The sequence below is a fragment of the Peromyscus leucopus genome, chromosome 6 (assembly GCF_004664715.2).
Source record: "Peromyscus leucopus breed LL Stock chromosome 6, UCI_PerLeu_2.1, whole genome shotgun sequence".
Taxonomy (NCBI): Eukaryota; Metazoa; Chordata; class Mammalia; order Rodentia; family Cricetidae; genus Peromyscus; species Peromyscus leucopus.
In genome coordinates this window covers 124,157,212-124,181,051 of record NC_051068.1, presented here as the reverse complement: position 1 = coordinate 124,181,051, position 23,840 = coordinate 124,157,212, and the positions used below count along the sequence as shown (strand labels likewise).

Here is a 23,840-nt window from a genome sequence, read left to right as displayed (position 1 = left end):
CTACTTCAGTCATCTTTTCTTTTGAAAGACGAAGTCGTACCAGGTAGCCTAAGCTAGCCTTGAACTTGCAATCTTACAGTCTCCACCTTCAAAGCACTGAGATTGCAAGTGTGCACCACCATGTCCAGTGTAAAAGACCTTTTATTTGTTTATTTACTAATTTATTTTTATGAGCATGGTGTTTTTGCATGTCTGTGAGCCCATGGAGGCAAGAAGAGGGTTTTGGATGCCTGCAACTGGAGTGATTGGCCGTTTTGAGCTGCCATGTGAGTGTTGGGCACCAAACCTGGGTGGTCTGGAAGAGCAAGCAGTGCTATTAACTGCTGAACCATCTCTCTAGCCCCTAAAGAACCTTTCTTAATGAGTCCACAGAACTTTAAAAGCTCTGGAAAGTCTCAAGGGTAGAATGGAGCCAGGTGCTCCTCCATGTATCTTCTGGCTTTCTATGCCAACTTACTGAACACCCAAACTCAGCGGCAGCTCACTCAGATCTTTCCTGTGGACCATGTTTGCGTGCAGAGCGCCTTCTGTTGGAAAGTATGAATAAGGAAAAAGAGGCAGGGTGCTCACTTTGAAGAAATGAACATCACTCCCTTCGAGGTAGGAAATGTGGGTGCGCTTGGCAACATGACAGAAGATAAAGGAGAAACCAAAGCTTCTCCACGAATTTCTCACTAAGACATAATTACTCTTGATATGTTAATGCATGTCCTTCTGGAAGTCTTCATACCTATCAAAATGTGTGTAGATGGTGTTTACAGGTATTTCAATCTTTTATTCAACTTTGCAGACTATACAGGGTCATCATGTGATGCTTTGCCAGCATGAAGTGATCCTGGTACTAGGGAGGGTATTGAATGGACATAATTCATTCAGTAGCTTTACACTAAAGTATATTTCAGTTAGGGTTGGACTAGAGTGGCTGAGCCTTGGTGTTTGAGTTGAAGATCCCACTTGGCTGCCCCGAAGGTGTCTGCATCCTCGGCCACTCCTCTCTCCCTGTGCCCGTCAGCCCTCAGACACTTCAGTTGAGGCTGTGTTTCCTGCTTGCCTCTCACCCCACCCATTTTCCCAACTGAAGAAAAATTTAAATTTCATAAATCATTCCCAGGAATCTTTTCATCCCTCTTGGCATTTTTCTTTAAATTTCATTGGGTAATGAGTAACTGCTTTGGGGGTGTAGCCAGAGGTAGCATCATGTGGCACTTCCAGAACACTGCTAAAGATGAAGACGAGCTGAGGGAGTAGGTGAGTGGCTTGTTTGTTTCCTGGACCTCATCTTTCCAGTCCCATCCATTCCATAAACAATACAACTCAAAACAGCCATCCAGACAGGACAGAGTACTTGATGCTGCTTTCTTTCCTAGACAGAAATTTCACAGAACAATAATTTGTAATTTTACCTTCTTAATGAGTGACCTTTCTGTGTTGCTTTTAGTCTATGTGATCATATCTTTATGTGACACAGTCTCAGAAGGCATGTTCTTTCAGTCCATGGGCAGAGAAAGTCTGACATTAGAGCCACTGGGAACACCTCTCCCACACAGCAGAATGGCCAGGGACTGCTAGCCCGAGCCTGGGACTTGCAGAATGCCTCTTCAGTTCAGCAGGCCTTCTGTTTGTCCCAGCCCTCTTTTATCCATGTGATTAAAGAATTACTTATCCTTACCATTTTTTCTTTGGGAGGGCTTTTATTGTGGTGAAATATGTAATAACACCTGTAGATTCCATCATTTTACCTGTAGAATTCTCGGGCATTATCTGTATGTACTGTGTTGAGCAGTGAGCACAGCTACTTATTTCCAAAATTTTCCTCACCCTACCACAGACTCTGTAGATAATGAAGCAATAGAGCCAGCCCATCCCTTCCCTCCCCTAATCCCTGGAAACCTCAATTCTGCTTTCTATCTCCATGAATTTGCCTAGTCTCAATATTCCATATAAGTGGAACCTTCCAATGTGTGTCATGTAGGGAGGGTCTGCCTTTACGAGGCTAAAGGTGGGAGAGCAAGGAGTACCACTCCTCCTCTGTGAAGCCTTCGAGAGACACCTCCTCCGTGAAGCCTTTGAGAGATGCCTCTCCCCAAAGAGTGCTCGAGAAAATGTTTCCAAGGTTTATCCGTGTTGTAGAATATATCACACCTTGTGTGGTCTTAAGAACTAATAGCCTACCGGAGCACACTTGTCCAGCCCTTTTGTGATGGGCACTTGGATCGTGTCCACCTTTTGAGAATGATGCTACAGTGAAGTCAGTGTTCCCACCCCACTTCTTTCTTCCTCCCTCCCTCCCTCCCTCTCTCCCTCCCTCCCTCCCTTCCTTTCTCCCTTCCTTCCCTCTTCCCTTCTCTCCCTCTCAAGGCCCCAGTGGCACCTCGGTCTCTAATCTTCATAACTGAGGACATGCACAACAAGAAGAGAAATAAGAAAGTCCAAGAGAAACTAATTATTGCACTATTTTTCTTCATCTGAATACCATATTAAAATGTAAGAAAAAATTTTAAATGTAAGGAAAAAACAGAAAGAAAAATTTCTCCAGATCCCACGACTTTGAGATAAATAATGGCACCATCTTGATTTATTTTTGCGTTATTTTGCGTTGAATGCATTTCTGAGTGCTGATATAAGTATATGTTTTTTCTTTTATTGTCTGGTTTTGAGATAAGTCTCTCTTTGTAGCCAACTCTGGTCTCAGATGAATAATTTTCGTAAATCATAGTATTGGAGTGGGGAAAAGCTCATAGCCATCTTGCCTTGGCCTCCCAAGTGCTGAGATCAGAGTGTTGATAACGCTGCATATGATGTGACTTCCTAAGGTGGGAATGGGTTTGTGCTTTGTTTTGCAGATATTAAATTAGCCACTGAGATTTCCTTTAGTTGGTAGCTGCCTTCTTCCCCCTTTCAGTACCTATGATCAAACCCAAGCCCTGTGAACGTGAAATAAGCATCCACCAGTTAACTATGTCTTCACTTCAGCCCCCAGCTAGCGGTTTGGTTTTTGGTTTTTTTTTGTTTTTTTTTTTTTTTTTTTTTTTTTTTTGTATGACTTCTTTGTACTTACTTCCTGCACATGTCTAGGCTTGTCCCTGTGATTTGAAAAGCCCACACAAAAGTATAAATGGAGAGCCACAAACATTCTAATTGCTTTCATTCCCCAGTAATTACATCATTGTTCAAGAAAGGTTTTCAACCTTTAAAGGTTTCATCCAACTTCTGGCTTTGATCAGAATAACTCTCCCACCCTTTTCTTTTTGATTAATAATCAAAGTATCATGAGATAAAAATGGACAACGTGCTGCTTGAATTCGGGGGTTATCAAAAGTCGTCTGTTTTCATCATTTTCAGTTTTTGTGCATTAAACAGCCACCTTAGCTGTTTTTGTTGTTGTTCTGGCAACACACTGTCCAAGGCAACCTAAAAAAGAAAGGGCTGAGGGCCGGGGAGGTGGCCCAGTGGGTAGAGAGCTGAGGGCCGGGGAGGTGGCCCAGTGGGTAGAGAGCTGAGGGCCGGGGAGGTGGCTCAGTGGGTAGAGAGCTTGATGCACATGCACCAGGACCCGCAGTCAGATCTCCAACAGCCACACTTTTAAAAGGCCAGGTACAATGGTACACAATTGTAACCCCAGAGCTGTGGGAGTACAGACAGGCAGACCCAGGGGTTTACTGGCTAGCCAGTCTTTCAGAAACAGTGAGCACCAGGTTCCGAGAGAGACCTGGGCAATAGAGGCAGACATCTGGCATCAACCTCTGGCCACCATGCTTATCTGTTTTTAAATAACATTCTTGAAATTTGAATGTGTATACTCAACAACTCTTAGCATTTTTATTTTTTAAATCATGAAATAAAAGTTGTATGTATTGATCATAAACACCACAGTGTTTTGATATCTGTGTATGATATAGAATGGCTAAATCAGGTTAATTCATCCATATATTATCTCACATAGTTACTTTTGAGGTCAGAACACATAAAATCAACTCTGAAACCAATTTTCAAAATGCAATGTCACTTTTAGCCATCACCACCAGGTTCAGCAGCAGATCCCTTGAACATATTCTTTCTAGTGGGTGGTGTGCATCCTTGTGTGCCTTTTGAGGTCTCTTATGTAGCTCATGCTGTCTTGGAACTCACGGTATAGCTGAGGATGACCTTCAACTACTCCGCATCCTCCAGCTCTCTACCTCCCCAGTGCTTAATTATAGGGGTGCCCAGCAGAAATTGTGCAACTTCTCCCAATCACCTGAGCCTTTGCTGAATGCCTCCCCCCCCCACCCCGACACACACACACACTTCAGTGTTTCAGATTCCATAATGTGAGCCTCACACCTCCTGGCAACCAAGGAGCAAAGGAGAGGAGGGGGGAGGAGAGGAGGAACTCGGGAAAAGGATATAATTCTTCAAGGCATGATTCCGAAGTCATATGTCCTCCCACTAGGCTCTGCCTCCTCCTTTCCCACCATTTCATTCTACTCCAATTATGAGCCCACCATGGGTTAATCCATGCATGAGGTCAGAGTCTACATTATCAGCTGTTGTCCTGAAAGTCCTCTGAACATCCCTGTGCTCAAGACTAGTCCTCTGAGCAAAATGTACTCAAGACTAGTCCTCTGAGCATTACTGTGCTCAAGGCTAGTCCTCTGAGCAAAATGTACTCAAGGCTAGTCCTCTGAGCATTACTGTGCTCAAGGCTAGTCCTCTGAGTATAATGTACTCAAGGCTAGTCCTCTGGGCATTCCTGTGCTCAAGGCTAGTCCTCTGAGCATAATGTACTCAAGGCTAGTCCTCTGGGCATTCCTGTGCTCAAGACTAGTCCTCTGAGCATTCCTGTGCTCAAGGCTAGTCCTCTGGGCATGATTGCATTCCAGGTTAGTCCACTTAGCATTCCTGTACTCAAGGCTAGTCTTCTGAGCATAAGGTACTCCAGGCTAGTCGTCCGACTGTTCCTGTGCTCAAGGCAAGTCCACTGAGCATTACTTTCCTTTAGGCTAGTCCTCTGAGCATTACTGTGCTCAAGGTTAGGCTTTTGTAGCATGAGTTTGGGGGACATTTTTAGATCTGAACCATGACATACAAACCAGTTAATAAATGACTCTGTCTTCCTTCCGGTTAATTCAGACCTTAGCAGTTTAACTCTGGTGAACTTGAACATTGATCTGACAGGAATTTAGTGCACTAACTGCTGAGCCATCTCTGCATTACTTTATTTTTGTTGTTGAGTTATGAGTTCGAGGAAGCCTAGCAGATGTCTCAGACACTCAGGCAGCACCTGCTGGATTTGCACACATTACCACAGTACCCAGCTCTCCTTTGTTCTCGATTTACAGTGCTTTGACTCACTGTGCTACATTCTGAGCACTTTCTTCTGATAGTTCTTTCAATTTGCTATTCGGCTGTGTCTAGTCTGCTGAACACATTTATCCTGAAGTATTTTAATAATCCTATTTATCATTTCTAGATCTTAATTCAAATTGCCTTGAGAGTTTTTCCACAGTGTCTCCTGATGTATATAAATTTTATTTTTGTACCTATGGACTTTATTTTCTTAAGTCTTTGTAAGGTTAAAGATGGATTTTGTTTCTGTGCAAAGACCAGAGGAGGATGCCAGGTGTCAAGCTCTATCACTCTGAACATTATTCCCTTGAGACAGGGTCTCTCACTGCATTCTCTATTTCTCAGCTAGGCCAGCAGCCAGAAAATCCATAGAGACCCTCCTGTCTCTGCTCCCTACATCACAGGGTTCATGTGGCCATGCCTAGCTTTTTATGTAAGCGCTGGGGATTTGAACACTGAACCATCTCCCAACCCTTATTCTGACTCAATTTGAGTTTCTGTGATGCACAATATTACTGTGGTGCACACTGGCCATTTCTGCGTCTTTCCTGGAGAAATATTTATTCATATTCTTTGCACATTTTTCCATTAAATTACTTGCATTTTAAAAATGTACTTATTTATGTGTTTGTGTGTGTATGTGATCATATTCACATGTCTGCATTCACAGAGGCCAGAAATGGGCATCTGGTGTCTTGCCTTTATTGCTCTCCCCCTGTTCCTCCAAGGCAGGGTCTCTCCCTGAACCTAGGACTCTTGTTTTCTCCTCTAAGCTGAAAGCCAGCAAGCTCCACATATCCTCCTGAAGCTGGAAGTCAGGCATGTGCCAGACACCACAAGTGCTGTGTGTGGGTGCTGGGACCCACACACAGTCCTCACAATTGTACAACAAGCACACTCTTTGCTGCTGCGTCATCTCTGCAGCCCCAGAGTTACTCACATTCTTATTGTTGAGTTATACATCTTTATATATTCTGGATACATGTCCCATATGAAGTCATATGACTTGTAAATTATTTTATCTTATCTATAAATTGTACTTTTCACTTCTTGATTTCTTTTGGATCACAAAGTTTTTGATTGTAATGATAATTGATCTATGTTTTCATTTCTCACTGATACTTTTAGTGCTAGATTTAAGAACTATCACATAATACCAATATTATGAAGAAAACTCCTCTATTTTATAGCTTTATGGTTTCAGCCTCTTAAGATGCATGATCTGTTTTGAGTTAGTTGTATATGTGATATGCAGGGAGTTTCCCTGTAGTCTCCTGTGCGCAACTCTCCAATTTCCCGCATCCTTTGTTGAAAAGCTGTCCCTTCCTTTACCCCATTCACAGCACTCTCATCAAAGTAACTTAGAGATAGAAAAGTAGGGAGGTAGAAATGGGGGTGACAGAGAGACACACATCTCATCACCAGCTCTACCAGAGATCATAAGGCTGATGTTCACCCTGGTTATCATGGGAAATAACAACCAGCTGCCATTTCCAAAGATCCTGTGCAGACGCTTTACCATCGAGAATGAGACGTGTTTTGTTTTACACGGACGAGGAACAGTTTGTGCACTGTTGTGTAAGCAGTGGGAAGGTTGTAAAATCCCTCAGGTCTCTCTGAGATCATGTTTGTAAGAACCTTGATCTCACAACCAGTGTGTGACAGTTTCGCAAACAACAGCTCCCGAGAGAGTGCTACTACGGACAGAGACAGACTGTCACTTCCACTGATGCCGGGTTGTTCAGGGCTGCTTTGGTTTTTGATGTGGATGTTCAAAGATAGGATTTTGCAGTAAGTAGCAACACCTTGAGGTAGACGTTAGGCAGAAAGAGCCATATTTGGGACTGTTTCACACCTTAGTCACAGAGACGTTCCATTTACTCGGGAAGACATTTTCTGTTTCCTGTAGACAGTGAGGATAAATCTGGTGTCTGGTGCCATCTCTGTGTGTTTTGAATAGGAATGGAACAAAAGTGCATCTCAAACTTTTAATTTGGGATGATAGACAATGTAAGTGTGTATGTATGTATGTGGATGCATGAGTGTGTGTTGTATCCAAGTGTGTACCAATGTGTCCATGGCTTTTACATCAGTTATGAGGACTCAACTTGTGCAGGAAGCACGTTATGGATCCAGCTATCTCCCTAGCCCTAACATGATTTGGATATATTCTACCCAAATTAATCTCACTCTTCAGTTAAGCTTGCAAGCATGGGCTGGAGCACAGAGGCTGTGATGAGGAGCATACGCTGTCTGTGTTTCTTAAGAAGGAATGTCACTGGTGGCTCACACTGAGTAACTGTAGGAAAGAGTTCTCTAGGCAACGTCAAGTAAACATGGTGAGCATGCACACACAATCAAATCATTCTTGTTAAGTTTTCGCACCTCGGTCTGTGCAGTTTTGCAAAGAAAGGGGAGGGGATTAAATGTGCAGTTTGGTCGTGAGTGCCGCTGGCTGCTTCATAGGCAGCTCCCCAGAATGAGTTAACGTGTGTCCCTTGCTCACCATAACCTGTTTGTTCTCTATAGCAAACATCCTGTGCTGGGGCGCTCAGATTTATCACCATAGCCCCAAGCATGTGAGGTTCCTAGACAGCAGGGGCTGCATTCTAAATATCATTGACGCATTCACTCTTTAATTTATACCTAGACTTTTGGCAGGCATAAGAAATCTCACAATGGAAAAGAAAATGTAGTCTCCCCTCGGGATGGCGTTTCTTTAGAGACCCAGTGCTCAGAAGGCAGCTTAGCCTGGAGGAAGAGTTTAGCGAACATTTGCTGAAGGAAGGGAAGCCAAGGAAGAGAAAGAAACGGGAGGAAAGAGATTCCAGCTTCACATAGGAGAAAGACGAGGCGGTGTGCTGAGACACAGAAGCACAAAAGGCCGGAAGAGATGAATTGAAAAGGGTAGGGCTGGGGAGATGGCTCCGTGGGGAAACCGCTTTTGCTGTGTGAGCCCCGGGACACGAGTTCAGATCCCCAGACCCACAGAAAAAAACAAATCCAAGCCTGCAGATATACATCTATAAAACCAGTGCTGAGTGGGCAAAGACAGGTAGATCTCTGGGAAAGCTGTCCAGCCAGCCCCCAGTCAGCCTTTCCAACTCTGCAAGCTATAGGTTCAATGAGAGACCCTGCCTCAAAAAATAAGACGGGAGGAGGCAAAGTTCAGTTGTTGACCTTTGGCCTTCATCTCACACACACACACACACACACACACACACACACACACACAATAAATAAATAAATTTTTAATTAAAAACTAGCAACAGAAGGCTCCGGGGAAACCCCTGATGCACATCTGTAACCAGCATTTGGGAGGCTGAGGCTAGACTATTTAGTCAAAGCCAGACCTGAGTGGCATCATGAGGTGCTGTCTCAGAACTGAAGGATCAAAACCAGATGAGGAGGATTTTGGTGTGATCTCGAAGTGCACTGGCTTGGAGACAGAGCAGACTGAATCAGATCTTCACCCACTGCATATGCATAATTGGTTTTGACACTCAGTTTCCCTCATATCCTTTGGGAAGTAACAGTACCCGGCCCACAGGAGTGTTGAAGTGCTAGGAGTATGTAATCAGAAAGTGTTACAAAACCAGGCACACCAAAGCTTAGGAAGTGCCAGCCACACCCAGGAGATGCAACTCACATTCAGCTTTTCTTCAAACCCTGAACTATGGCCATCATCCAGGAATGTGAACATTTTCAAATCCACCCCAGACGCTAGGCCTTTAAATTCTCCTTGACCGCTGAAAGGAGTTCCAGTCAATGCTGTTGGACAGACCTCGGTAGGAGAGGCCAGATCTGTGATGTTCTGCTCATCACTTTCCCGGAAGCTTAGACAGAAACTGAACTGTTGTCATAAAAACATTCTGCACTTTGCTGAGTCAGTTTGGAGATGACTGGATGAAACTTCTTGGTCTGACCTGAACGCCCCCTTGTGGCCCCACCCCTGGAGCAGCAGTGTTCGGGGCTCCTAAGCAGCTTCCTGTGTGGGGTTGTGACAAAAGTGTAGGTACTGCCATCTGGTAGCATGGGAGCGCAGGGCACACAGAAGGGGGGGCAAGGGGACTCTAAGCAAGGGGACTTTGTGTGCGGCTGTGCCCAGTGGGCCTCCTCATGGAATCCATAGGCTCGCTGTGGCACCAATGGAGGTCATGATGCTCAAGGAGAAATACTACTTTCTTGACGATGTCATCTTTCAACAGCTCGTTTTCATGAGTGACATTCCAACAATTAGTCCCAATGTTTTAAAATGTTACAAAATATCTTCCAGGGTTAACAGCAGCAGATTGGGCTGGGGTGAGTACAGAGACCTGTTTGAGCCATTTTGGTATCTCTAAGTGTTGCCAAGACTTTAGGTCCCTAATAGCATCTATTAAGGGTCATGCAAGGCACAACATGCTAGAAATGCTCACTTTTCAGTCAACCCAGTATTAAAATATACTTTTGCAAAAGAAGACACTTACCAAGTCTGACACAAAAAGGACACAATTATTTGTTTCTTTCTAAAACTTTCCTAATTTCCATGATTTCTCGTCAAAGCATTTGAACAGACTCAACGTGAAGGAAATGAAAGCAGGAAAATGGTAACTCTGACTTCAAAAGTGAACAAACCAGAAAATGATCATTCCAAACCCCTTTCACACTTTGAGAATTACAATAACTTTGCTTAAATGCCTGTTTCTTACTCAATGATAAAAATCATATAAATATATTTGTCAATGAATTTTTAATGACTTAATATGTAATTTGTTGAGATATTATCTGAGATGTAACTCAGATAATCAACTGTGATGAGTCCTATGGATTACTGTTCACTCAGAACACCAGCATTCCAGCAAACAAGATGATTATAATTAATGAGCGCTTAGCCTCTTTAGATGTCTGTGTAGCTCTCAGGTTAGTAGATGTTTTGTCCTGAAGTCGTCTCAAATAAGAAAAAGTTGTGGTTTAGAATGCAAAGTGTGAGGAGACGGATTAGTTGGAATGAGTGTTCATGGTATATTAATCATCTACATCTGATGAAAATGTGAGTTGCATATCCCGTCAACAGAGCCACAAACTATTCGCGGGTCACAAAGAGTTGCTTCTTCCATGCTCAGCATCATAAGAGCTGTCAATTGCAAATCATGGCACCCTGGTCAGCATCTCAGGACTTTTCCCAAACAGGACTGCCATCTGCCTATGTCCGCTCCCAATACCTACCACCAGAGGGCAGTACTGAGACCATCTTCAGCCCCGAGTTCTACATGGTGATTATATTAAGTGTTGGGTAAAGCTCCCTTTGGGGTAGAAGAATTCGAGTCTGTCTATGATGATGTGCCTTTCATAGTCACCACGTATTATTAATTGCTTTTGTTACAAGTTATCACCAAATCCAAGGAACCTGAAGATTAATTATGGCACATTCAGAAACTGATGATAAAAATAACATAAACCAAGAAAGAAGGGTATGGGAATGAGAGGCCTTTGGAGCTGGCTGTGAGTGAGTTTTCATTCAACAAGAGCTCTGTTGTCTTGGTCATATAGCTCACATGTTTCTTGATCCTTTGTGACAGTAGCAGCTGAAATCCCTTTAAAAGTCTTTTTAGAACTTTGAGTACTGTCTCCGGATGTGAATTTCTTGGCTGTCTTGCCTTACTTTGGATGATTTGTTTGGCTTGAGCATGTTCACGGAGAGTGAGCCCCCAAATGGAGCCTGCGTCTAAACAGCAGTGTGGCACGCCTTGCTTTGTTTGTCTGGGTCAGTGGTACAGCGAGCTGAGGCTGTTGACCAGATATTCCCCGGGTATCAGAGTTACCATCATCCTCTCCCAGGAAGCTGACATCATATAATGTGCCAAGATAACCAGGATTTTTTGAAATTATTTTTCTTAAAACTAAAGGGAAGGGCACATACCTTTCCCATATAGCCTCCAGGAACACACTAAATTCTACGGAACCAGAACCTGAGACCAGTGCGGTTGCTAGATCCAAGACTAATGTACCGGATCCAGCCCTGTTTCTCTATATTTACAGCAATCAACCAAAACGGAGGGAGGGAGTCCACTTACAATACACTGGAAAAAGAGGGAACATCTAGGAATGAGTGAAACCCATGAAGAATGAAACTTCTACAATAAAAACTTCAGACCACCACAGAGGAACTGAAGACCCCAGTCAGTGAAGAGCAGCAATTTTCACAGCTTTTAAGATTTCACAGAGGAAGGCAGAACACCCCAACATCACAGATCAACCCAATACCTACTGGATAGCCTCTGGCTTCTCCATAGAAATTAACAGATTGTTATCAAAACTCACATGGGAGGCAAGAGATTAGGCCTCATTAAAATGGGGTTGAAAAAGAATAAACTTGGAGGGTTTCAAATGTTAAAATTTCCCAACTTCAAAACTAGTGTCAGTTGTCAAAGTGTTAGTAATCAAGACATGTTTCTCAAATAAGACAGACACATCACAGAGATGGTACTGAGCCTGCTGTATCTGTAGTCATGTGACTTTAGAAGGGGTGTCAAGACTATCCAGTGAAGAATGAGTCATCTTGTCAGCAAATGGTGCTGAGATGACTGGAGAGCAGATGTAAAATCATGGAACTGGACCCTCTGTCATGCCTTATAGCAAAATTAACTCAAAATAGAGCAAAGTTATAAGTGTAAAATGTATGTAAATATGAATATATAAAGCAGTCCCTTCTAGAAGACAATCTGTGTGAAGTTGGCAATGGAGTCCTAGATATGACAACAGTCCAAAGAATGAGGAACAAAGGGGAAAAAATGAAGTAACCTTTGTCCAAATTAAAAATGTTTGTACTTCAAATGACACCATCAAATGAAGAGACAGCCTGGAAAGTAAGTAAGAGAACACCTGCACATCACTCATCTCGTGTGGGATTTGCATCAAGATGGCGTAAAGGACGCTTGGAAATGGCATGGCTTGAAAATGGTGAAGGAGGATGCTATTTCTCCATGGAGATTCACAGGTGAGCTACCAATGCCAGGAGAGATTCCTGACATCCTTCATGTCAGAAAGGTGCAATCACCACCACGGCATGATATCATCTCACATCTCCCAGATGGGGGCCAGCAAGGATGTTTATAGAAACTGTATCCTTTATTCACAGCCAAGGGGAAGGCAGAGATGGTACTGTGGCCTTAAAATCTGGGACTTCCTCAAATGGTTATACATACAGCTACTAAATGTTCCTTCCAGCAGTTCTGATCCAGGCATCAATGGGAAGAAAGCATCTCATCAGAAAAAGATACTGCTATACCCACGCCCTCGTGACTTGCTCAGCCCTCCTCAGAGAAGTGTCTTCTTGCAGTAGATGTTAACAGAGACCCACAACTGGAGAACATGCAGAGAGTGAGACTTTAGAGTACTCAGTCCTGAATGGGATGGCTTCATTAAACTCCTCCCCTCAAAGCTCGGAGATCTGTGCAGAAGAGGAGGCAGGAAGATTGGCAGGGCCAGAGGTGAAGGGTGGCTTCAAGGAAACGGTGTCTTCCAGACACAGCAGGGCGGACGGACGCACACGGGAACTCACAGGAACAGTGACGGCACACACTGCTCCATATATTCAACTAGAAAGTCCCAGCACCAAGGAGGGGAAGTGGACACAGAGTGCCACCCCTAACCAAGAGGTTATGTCCAAATGTTACCTGCTGGGAATGGAAAATGTATTTCCTCCAGTGGGTGACACTGGGTATATTAAGCTCATTCCAAGGCAGGCCCCAGGCCCAGGAGTAGTTGGCCAACACCAGCAGACGCCATGTTTCTGTGGGCTTTTTTCTTTTGCTTTGGTTTCTTTTCATTTTGGTATTTTTTTGTCTTAATGAGGTTTTAATTTCATTTTTTGTTTTCTGTTAGAGGGGGAGAGAGAGAGAGAGAGAGAAACAAAAAGAGATAAAGAACATGAAAGTGAGTAGGTAGGTAGGTGGGGAGCATTTGGGAGGAGATGGGAGAAAGGAAAGAATGTAAATACATGAAAAAAATAAATATATATAAAGAAAAACCATCGCAGCATTTAGAGCTCCATTGTGTTCATCCACTGTTGAATCATACAACTGAATGATATTTGGTAGAAAAATGGACTGAAATACTAATAGGTGTCATGAACCCATGAAACCATTCTTCTGAATTTAAAAGATAATTATGGGCTGGCGACAGATGGCACAGTGATTAAGAGAAAGCACTGTTCTTGCAGGGGGCCCAAGTTCAACTCCCAGAGTCCACATTAGGTGGCCCACAACTGCCTGTGACTCCAGCTTCTGGATGACCCAGACCTGCTGGCCTTTTCAGGCACCCGCACTTAGGTGCACATCCCCCCACATGTACATTACAGATCATTAAAATTTTTAAGGTAAATTTTAAAAATATAGTCAGAAAAATTGTATGTTATATAATTCCATTTGTCTAGAATTTTTTCTTCCTGCATCCAGTGGTGAATGCTTACTCAAGGCTAGTCAGAGTGACCAGAAGGGCTAGTCACAGCTAAAAGACAAGTGATTCTTTCTGATGTGTTCAAAATGTTCCAGAATTACTATGGTGTCATTTTTACCTACCACTGAATTTGCTGAAAACCAAACAAAACCCTACTCCACGGTACATTTTAATGAGTTGCACCCAATAGGAATTGGGTATCAATACAACAGTTGTGAAAACAAACAGGCCTGTGAGACTCTAGCTGGCTGCGGCTCCGCTGTCTCTTGCAGGGAAGAGTCTCACCTGAGCCTGTGGGACATCTATTGAGCAGGCCCCTGAGTCATTTTGTATTTGCAAAGAGAATGCAGTTTAGAGACTCTGGAGAGGAGGGAGAAGGCAGTCTGATTGACAGCTGCAGCTCCCCCCCCACACACACACACACAGGCTCCATCCTTCCCTTAAAGGGATTGTACAAGAATGTCTTAGCAGTCCCTGGATTAGCCCCTAAATCCTCCAGTGCTTGAGCAAACAAACTGTGGTATACTCAAGATGGAATTCCAGAAGGCAGCAAGAATGAATGGATTCTGAAAAGCACCTGGTATGAATGCTGAGTGAAGAGAGCTGGGAAAAGGAGCTTTTGGGTCCACTTATGTCAAACTCCGAGTAGTCTAAATGAATTTGCAGCGAGCTGCTAGTGACTACCCCATGGGAGGCTGTGGGCACTAGTGAGAGAGAAAGGGCAGCTGTGCTTCTGGCCGTGTCTTAGCCTTTGACCTGGGGCTGTTTACACAGAGCACCCAGTCTATGATAATCCAAGGAGCTGCAGTCTTACTTGTGCGCATTTCTCCGTGTTATATCTGGAAATGAGTTAACAATAACAATGCAGAGCCCTGTTTATTTTCTGTATAGTTGATGGCTGACAGGTGCCCATAGAGACCAGTTGTGGTGCCTCCTGAGCCCCTCCCCCACAGTCCTTCCATCCCAGCAGTTCCTCTTAGCATCAGGTTTGTGGCTCTGTGGTCATTCTTTGCCTCAGAGGCCAGGCCACTCTGTCACCCACTGTCTTTACCAGATTGGCCTAAGGATGGAAGATTTGGAGAAGGAAGGGTCCAAATGAGGTGTGGAATCTGCTAGTGTTACAGTTCTGGAGAGAAAGGTATTCCGACTTGTCGGGAAGTCAAGCTATATACTTAAAGCCCGGGTGTGTGTGGGTGGGGGTGGGGGAGATGGTCTCCCCTCAGGATGTAGCAATCCTGCTCCTCTCCTAGAAGAACCCTTACAGCTGAGCTTTGCTTCCCCTCCCCCCTTAAGGGGGCTTCCCAGCAGAGTGATGCTGCTTCTCTCTGGCCCCAAGATGCGCTTCTTCAGCTTCCCTCTGCTAAAGGGGAACGCTGCAGAATATAGCAATCTCCTCCCCAAAAAGTTGTTACTTTTTCTGCTCAGCTCCCCTAAGAGAACATCTCAACAAAATTTTTTTCTCCTCAGCCTCCCTAAGGGAACGTCTGAACAAAGGTTCTTCTGTTCTGTGCTCCTGAAAGATCTTCACCCTAAACTCTTTCAGGAGATTTATTTGGGAAGGAGGAGTCCAGGAGAGTGGCTGCCTCTGCCAGGGTGAGAAAGAACAGCCCACAACTGAATGGGCAGAGGGGCATATAGGGCTTCTCAGGGCAGAGTTTCTCCACAAAGAAGATTTTCTGTCCAGGGATTGGTTAGTTTTCCAGCTCCGGGACTGGTTGGTTTCATTGATCCCGGGCAGAGTTGTGTCTGGTTTCAGGGCCAAACTGTGTTCTTTTACTGGCCCTTTTTTGGCTCTAATTTCAGGGCCAGGGTGTGTTCCTTTGGTTGTGGTTTCAGGGCTAAAGTGTTTCTTTCACTGGCTCTGGGTTCAGGGTCAGGGTGCTAGAATTCATGCTCAGGGATTGGTTGATTTCATGCCAAGGGCAGGATTGGCTTTGGTTTCAAGGCCAGAGTGTGTTTCTTTCACTGGCTCTTTTTAACCTTTTGCTTCCACTTTTAGGGCCAGGGCATAGTTCTTTCTCTGATTCTAGGGCCAAAGTGTGTTTCTTTGACTCTGGTTTTAGGGTCAGGATGTGTTTCTTAGGTTCTGAGTTCAGGGTCAGGGTGGGTTTCTTGGATTGGCCCTTTTTCCATACAGAATCGAGTCTATTTCTCTGTTGTGTACCCATATCTAAATCAGAACCTCTCCTCTTTCTCGTTTAACCATTGAAAAATAGAATTGTTGGGACTGGAGAGCGCAGGTGAAGTTCTTGCCTGGCACGTACCTGAGTACCTGAGGACCTGAGTCCCACTCCCAGGCGATCAGCCATGGTTGTGCCTGCTTACCACCCCAGCAGTGGGGAGGCACAGGCTCCTCTGGCCAGCAGGCTTCGCCTGTTTGGCAAGCTCCAGGCCAATGAGAGACATTGGCTTGAAAAAAGAAAAAACCAAAAACCCAAGACTGAGGAACAATAGCTAAGACCACACTCTGGCCTTCACAAGCATGTGCACACACAAGAACATATACTCAGATGCACACACATACAAAACACACACATAAAAGAAAAAATAGAATGGTTAACTCCCACTTCTTTAACAGAACCTGGGGAAATGGTTCTTTCCCAGAACTGAAAGCTACATGCTTCCGTAATAGGTAAGCCATGACTTTACTCATGAAGACAAAATTTCTGCTCTGTTTGCTAAACTGTTTTCATAAAATGAAATCTGTTTATCATACCAATCATTTGCAAACTGGGGTCCGTGTATGGGTTGTCCAGAAAGCAAAAACTGTCGCGGTATGCTCCAGCGTATTTGAGGAACACAAACAGGGAACGTGAGCGACACTCATCTCTTGCTCTGGTGGCCGCCTTCGGCAGACGGGGAGTGGGGTTTGAGCTGGGCGAGGTGGCTCAGAAGACGGTATCCACCGTGTCCTTGCCTGATCACCTTGTTTTCCGGGGCATGTAGAAAGTTAGCATGACCCGCTCCTTAGAAGCTGGCAAAATGCCTTCATTTTAAACGTATTCATCATCTCCTCTCGGAGCTAGAAAAAGCCACAAGTCCTCCTAACTGCAGAGCAGGAAGTCGTTTCAAGCCTTCATCTAACTACAAAAACTCCCAAGCTAATGTAAAAAAGAAATGTTTGATAAAGTTTGTGTCTAGTGGGTAGTTAATCCAGGCAAGTGAAAGCACTCTCAACATGGAGAATGTGACATGAAATTCGGCACACCTCTCCTCAAAGTGGGACTTCCAAGAGTGCCTAGAAGAAAGCCACTCTCCGGGTCCTCTCAGTGGAGCCTGATGGAAGCCTGTCGAAGGAGCCGTTCCCCAGTGGAGGAAACACAGTGATAATGTCTTTCATGGAGTGAAGTAAGAATTTGAATTAAGAAAGGCAGTTAAAAGAATAGCTGAACTTTTGAACTTCCTGATCAGATAATTATTCTGGAAAGTCTGTCTAAGATGTGAGAAGCAAATGAATGGCACTCAGTGTTGACTTTTAGAGGAATACCTCCATTAAATAGAGTGCTGTCCCATCGGGTTTGATTGTTGAGTGCGGGCGCAGTAAAAATTATAAGGCACCACTTCTGACTGGCAGGTGGAACGGGAATAGCTCTCTCAGGTAGAAAGTGTCTGTGTTTGGAAAGTGAGTGCATCTCACTCTGCATAGATGTTTACATGGTCCATGCAAGGAATTTGTCTTTATCTTGACCATGGTGTCTGTCCTGAACCACATATCTGTACATCCAAGCATTTACTAGACAAATAACTTTGACTGTCCGATGAATACCATGATATTCAAAGTGAAACCCAGCCTTCTCTACAACCCAACTCACCCTTCGTCATGCTCTCCTGTATTTATTTTCTACCAATCAAGGTGGTTGGTCTTGTCACCCTGACAGAATCTATTATCACCTGGGAGATGGGCCTCTGCCTATGTCTGTGGGGACTGTCTCCATTATGTTAAATTACATGGATAGACCCTTATTAATTTGCTGCAAGCCACAAAAAAAATATGAAGTGGGATTTCAGCTGATTTTGACAAGCTAATACCTGGAGGAAGCCAAGGGCCTTCCAGAGGTCAAGCTGAGACTCAAGGAGCCTTGGTGATACTCGATTTTGATTATTAGCCGTTTCCTGCTATGAGTTTCTCGTGTGCTATTGTAGCTTTTCCATCATTCACTGGGCACCATTTCCCCTCTACTAAAAGAACATTTAGATAACCTTCTGAGCAGTAATGCAGCAAGGATCCCTAATTTCAGGCCTTTCAGTCATTATCGTCATTATCAGCATCAGGCCAGGACCATCCCCAGATGGATGAAAGTATCTTACCTGAGATACCTCACAGATTCTCTAAGAACAGACTTAAGCAGCCAGACTATCTGTTTGAGAAGGCCTGGCAGATGTGCTAATTAAGCTTAACTTTCTCCCTTTCCAAAGTCTTAACTCTAGTTTTAGATCTAGCCTTAACAATTAACTCAGAAGTAAAGGGTTCCAACTTACAGGTACATCTAGCTGTGATGGAAGATGCCTAGCCAAGTTGCTTAGCGACCGAACACACTTGCCAGAAACAGCAGGAGCAGAGATAGCTTGGGCCAAAGGGATTAAATGGAGTTTTATTTTCAGATGGGGAGTCAGAGAAGAGAAAAGAGAATGGAAGAATTAGATGGGTAAGAACTGGAGAGGAATGAACTGAGATGGGAAGAACTAGATTGAAGGCTAGAAGAGAGGACTAGAGGAATGAGATGGAAGATGAGCAAGAGCCAGATGGGGAAGAACAAGATGAGAAAGATGGGAGAGGAGCTGAGATGGGAAGGATCTAGATGGATGAGAACCTGGATGGGGCAGAACTAAGATGAGAGACTTAAGATAGAACTTAGAGGGGACAGCAGATACATGTAGAGAGAAATCAGTCAAGAAAGAAGCTGGGCATGAGAACAGAATAGAAGCTTGTAGAGAGAGAACTGACTCAGAATAATAAAGTGTATGGACTAAGGAGTTTTGTGTACATAGATTCATTTCCTATCATCAAAGACTAAATTATCAGCTGGTTGTAGATTTTTCCTGGACCCTGGCAGAGGACTATCGAGAGGTAGGACCCCAGTAGTCCCCGTTATTAATTATAGATGAGACCAGTTCTTGGGCATGAAATCTTGGTCTGTATAAAGTGGAAAAGCAGGGCTGGAGAGATGAGATGACCCAGCGGGTAAGAATAGTTCCTGCTCTTCCAGGTCACCATGCTTTGGTTCCCAGTACCCACGTTAAGTTATTCCAATGCCCTCCTCTGGCCGCCACGGGCACCTGCACTTGCATGGCATACACATATACAGCTATATAAAATAAATACTGTGGTAGGGCAGCAAGCTGAGTACAAGCATTCCTTCATCCTCTGTCTCCTCGTTGTGGATGGGACAGGATGGGACTGGCTGCGTCAAGCTCCTCGGCCCTGACTCCCAACCACGATGTCTTGAGCTGGGAGTAAAACTAAACCCTCTCTTCCGTATATTGCCCTTGGCAGGGTAATCGATCACAGCAACAGGAAAAAAATAGACAATGACTATTCGAGTTTCCAAAACCATCTGTCTGGGTATCTCTCCTGGTTACCCTGTGTGTTGGTTAGTGGGTATCTCTTCTCCAGGTCACCCTGTATGATGGTTAAGTTTTTTTCCTGTCGACACAAGCTAGAGTCATTTGAGAAGAAGGACTCTAAGTTGAGAAAATGCCTCCATAAGGTCGGCTTATACGGAAGTCTGAAGGGCATTTTCTTGATTAATGAACAGTGTGGCAGGACCCAGCCAACTGTGAGTGGTGCCCCTGTGGGTGGTCCTGGGTGATATAAGAAATCAAACTGAGCAGGCCATGAGAAGCTAGCCAGTAAGCAGCAATTTTCCACGGGCTCTGATTCAGGCCTTGCCTGCAGGTTCCGGCCCTGACTTCCTTCAGCGATGGAGTTGACCTGAGGGCTTAAATCAAATAAGCCCTTTCCTCCTCAAGTTGCTTTGGACCATAGTTTTGTTTGTTTGTTTGGTTGGTTGGTTTGGTTTAGTTTCTAGTTTTTTTGAGACAGGGTTTCTCTGTGTTGCTCTGGCTGTGCTGGATCTCCCTCTGTAGACCAGGCTGGCCTTGAACTCACAGAGATCCACCTGCCTCTGCCTCCCAAGTGCTGGGATTAAAGGCGTGTGCCGCCCCCTGGGCTTTAACACAGCAGTAGAGGAGCGACTCCGGCCCCCAGTGCTCCTCATGTGGCGAGGCTCCTCCTAGGGCAGCACCAGGGGCTCATCAGAATGAGTGAAGAGTTTGGTTTTGTCCTGCTTTAGCTGGTGTCCTTCAGATATGTCCCTGCCTCACTTTAGCTTTTCCTCCAAGGTCACCCCAATCCCTCTTTGTATGTTTGTTCTGTATTTATATATCTCATCTAGTATTAATTAACTTGAATTTAGCACACTGCACAGCATTTTTGACAACTACATATGACATATTTCTGGCATATAAGTCCAACTTCAGGACCTCGGTATGGCTTTGTTTCCTGTGCACACAAAGGCTTACTCCCTGTTGTAAACTTTTTATAACAGTGGCTTTTTTCTCTGATGATAGTATTAACACTCACCAGTTTCTCTTACTACTTACGGCTCCACACCTACTAAATTTCTCTCAAGTTCTTATTTTTAACCTGTTTTCTGTCTTGGTTTGTTTGTTCTGTGTCTTAGTTTAATGGAGGTTGACTTTGGCTTATGGATTCTGGTATTCCAAGGTCAAAACTGCACCTGTGTTTGTCTTGCTAGCACAGTCCTGAGGCAGCCCAGAACAGCACAAGGTCTGAAGACAGAGAACATAGATGTGTCGTGGTCTCTCTCCGGTCTTACTAAGCCAATGATGGGCTCTTCACTCAGAAGATACCATGTAATTTTATTTAACTCACTGGGTCCTATTAGCGCTGCCCATATGCATATGAATGTGACACCACTAACTGGAGTACGGGGAACCTACTGGTGATCACACTCTACAGAATTGTGACTCCATCCCTTAGCAGCTATCACTTGCAGTTCTGCAGCTCCCCAGTCCATGCTGGAACTTCTAACTGGCTCGATCTCGCACAGATCTTGTGTAGGTTGCCACAGCTGCTGTGGGCTCATGTGTATAACACCATGTTATGTCCAGAGGACAGCATTTCTCAGCACTCCTCCTCATCGTCCAGCTCCTACATTCTGTGCAATGTTGTCCAAGCCGGGGGGCGGGGGAGGGGGCAGTGATATTGAGGTCCTCTCTATGGCTGAGCTCTTGAAATCATTTATTCTCAGCATTTTGGACAGTACTGTGTCACTGTATTAACCACTACCCACTGCAAAAAGAAGCTTGTCTGCCCAAGGTTAGGAGCTGCACAGGTCATGGCTGTTACACTGGGAGCAGCACAGGTCATGGCTGTTCACTGGGAGCAGCACAGGTCATGGCTGTTCACTGGGAGCGCACCTGCAAGCACAGGTCATGGCTGTTCACTGGGAGCAGCACAGGTCATGGCTGTTCACTGGGAGCAGCACAGGTCATGGCTGTACATTGGGAGCAGCACAGGTCATGGCTGTTCACTGGGAGCAGCACAGGTCATGGCTGTACATTGGGAGCTGCACAGGTCATGGCTGTTCACTGGGAGCAGCACAGGTCATGGCTGTTCACTGGGAGCAGCACAGGTCATGGCTGTTCACTGGGAGCAGCACAGTCATGGTGTTCACTGGTGGGAGCAGCACAGGTCTATGGCTGTTCACTGGGAGCTGCACAGGTCATGGCTGTTCACTTAGACACTTTGCAGGCAGTTTGGTGATCGATGTCACTTAATGCTGATCACTTCTCAAAGTCCTCACTTCTTAGCATCATAATTTGATGGCATTTCTAGCCTCACAATGGAGGCTTAACTTCAACAGGATGATGTTACAAACCACCACTGAGTGGGTAGCTCACAAACAACAGAAATGTATTTTTCTCAAGTCTAAACCATGAGAATTCCAAGATCAAAGCACCCGTGTGTGTGTGGGGGGGGGCAAGGGCCCACTTCCAGGAGGTGGTTTCCTGTCACTCTATTTCTTCATGGCAGAAGGTTGAGGCCCTTGAACCTCTTCATAAAGGCAGCAATCCCGCAGGCAGACTCTGCAGGCCCCACTCCCAGCTCCATTAGATTGCTAGTCAAGTTATGACACATAAATAAACTCAAGGAGGGTCAAGGTCAGCCTGGATCACAGCGCACTCTTTCCTCCCATGCCTTCTCCTTCCACTACCTCCAGACTAGCTTCTTGTCCTTCCTCTTTACCTGACTATTTCTCAGCACCCACTTAGGTCTGCCTTTCTCTGGGACACCCTGGCTGGAGTTTTTCTCTGTGTGTGTTCTCTTCCCTCTTCACAATACAACATACACTCCATTGGGTTGTTTTGAGGCATAGGAGCCTCATAAAGTCAGGTCCTCGTCCCCTTCATTTATTCTCACACCCTCAAAGCCCTGTCTAGTGACTGACCCAGAGCCAATGCTTAGTGACTGTTTGCTCATGAATGAACAATTATACCACTGGTCATATAATCAGTGACTCAGTGAAGGTGTGGCTGCCTGCACCATCACTGCCCTGGGAACCTGAAGGTTCAGTATCAATTATGTATTAGTCCATCTCTCAAGGAATCTGATTTGTCCCGCCTTTGGAGGATCACTTCTCAGTGTCTATTAAAGCTGTTTCCAGGCAATAAAATACAAAGGGCATCTTGGACTACCCAGGAAGCTTCTGGTGTTGGCTGCCCTGCTTTCATGGTCAGAACCTTCAGGCTCTCAGAACTTCAATGTCTTTGTCACTGTCGTTTGTAAGACATCTCAGCTCTGGCCATGCTACATCCATCCTTGCACCCTCACAGACTCATAACCTGTGTACTTCTGGAAGCCAGCTTAGTGTCAACCCGTTCACATCTTGACTCAAATACATTGGAACCTCTGGCACCTCTCTCTGCACACAGCTTGCAGAGTCAGTTTCCATATCTGTAAGATGGGCATTATGTTGATGAAAAGCCCCAGCACACTGGTATATCATGGAATGTTAAATATATGGTAAATAAGAAATTCAGCTCTGTGCTTAGAACAGGCAGGAATTCTGAAAATGCCAGAGAGAAAATGAATCTAAGTTCCTTTGTGAAGAATTCTAGTGTGCCAGGATGTTAATTTTTCAATGTCACGGTCTGCCAAGATGTGGCTGTGGATTCAATAAAATAACTGTACAAGAAACCAAAGAGACAAACTCCCCAATTTTTATATTAATGACATTTGTCTGATATATAAAGCAAAGTGAGAAATTGGGATGTAAATAAAATACACGACAATTTATAGATGACTCCAATGTATGAGCCTTGTCATTTGTCTTATGGCTATGATTTTCCTAAGAAGAAAATGATTAGACAAATATTCTCAGATATATACCCTTGAAAGTGATATGCATTTGGAGACATTGCTTATAGGGGAAAAGACAAGAAAATCACAGTGGAGTCAGCTCCTCCTCCTTAAAATTCCACAGAGTTATCTGTGCTTTATGACTGTAGTAATTATCCTTCCTCTTGTCTTTGGAATAACAATAAGAGATCAGCAAGGAGGGGGGGTCTCTTGTCATAATATGTTTTGGAAAGTCAAGATGTTAAGCATTCCCACTCTAACAAAAAGTTTCTCCCTGAAATGGTTGTGTCCTGCTATAGCACTCGAGGTTCACTTTGCTCAGTAAAGGTATTCTCATGGGAATGTTTGTTGTTTTACAGCTGGGTTCATCTTAAAACACTTCCTTTCCATGTATTGGTTTGTCTGATGATTTTCTTATCATTTAGTGTTATTTTAGGGGCAATTTGTAATTTTTTCAATTGTTGCCTATTCCTCTGTAATTATTGTAATTGCATCTTATTATATAATTTGTGCAAATATATGCAATCATGGAATTAGAACATGCAGGCGGTGATATGCACTGTCACATTGCTGTAGTTAAAGATGCATGATTTTTTTTGGTCTTTGAAAAAAATGCAAGGCCCATAAATACAGTAATTCCAAGGACAGCATCCTAGCTGTCTGCATTGATTGCCCAAAGAAGTCAACC

At 44.4% G+C, this 23,840-nt stretch overlaps 1 protein-coding gene and 1 long non-coding RNA gene across 2 annotated transcripts in view; both read left to right on the top strand.

The window, feature by feature from the left end:
• The window catches only part of St6galnac5 (ST6 N-acetylgalactosaminide alpha-2,6-sialyltransferase 5), a 168,462-nt gene that overhangs the window by 14,230 nt on the left and 130,392 nt on the right, over nucleotides 1-23,840 (top strand). The window lies entirely within an intron of this gene.
• Nucleotides 20,043-21,968, top strand: LOC114699849. The gene is made up of 3 exons (XR_003735597.2): nucleotides 20,043-21,155; nucleotides 21,223-21,396; nucleotides 21,485-21,968. It is a non-coding gene; the product is annotated as an uncharacterized LOC114699849 (long non-coding RNA).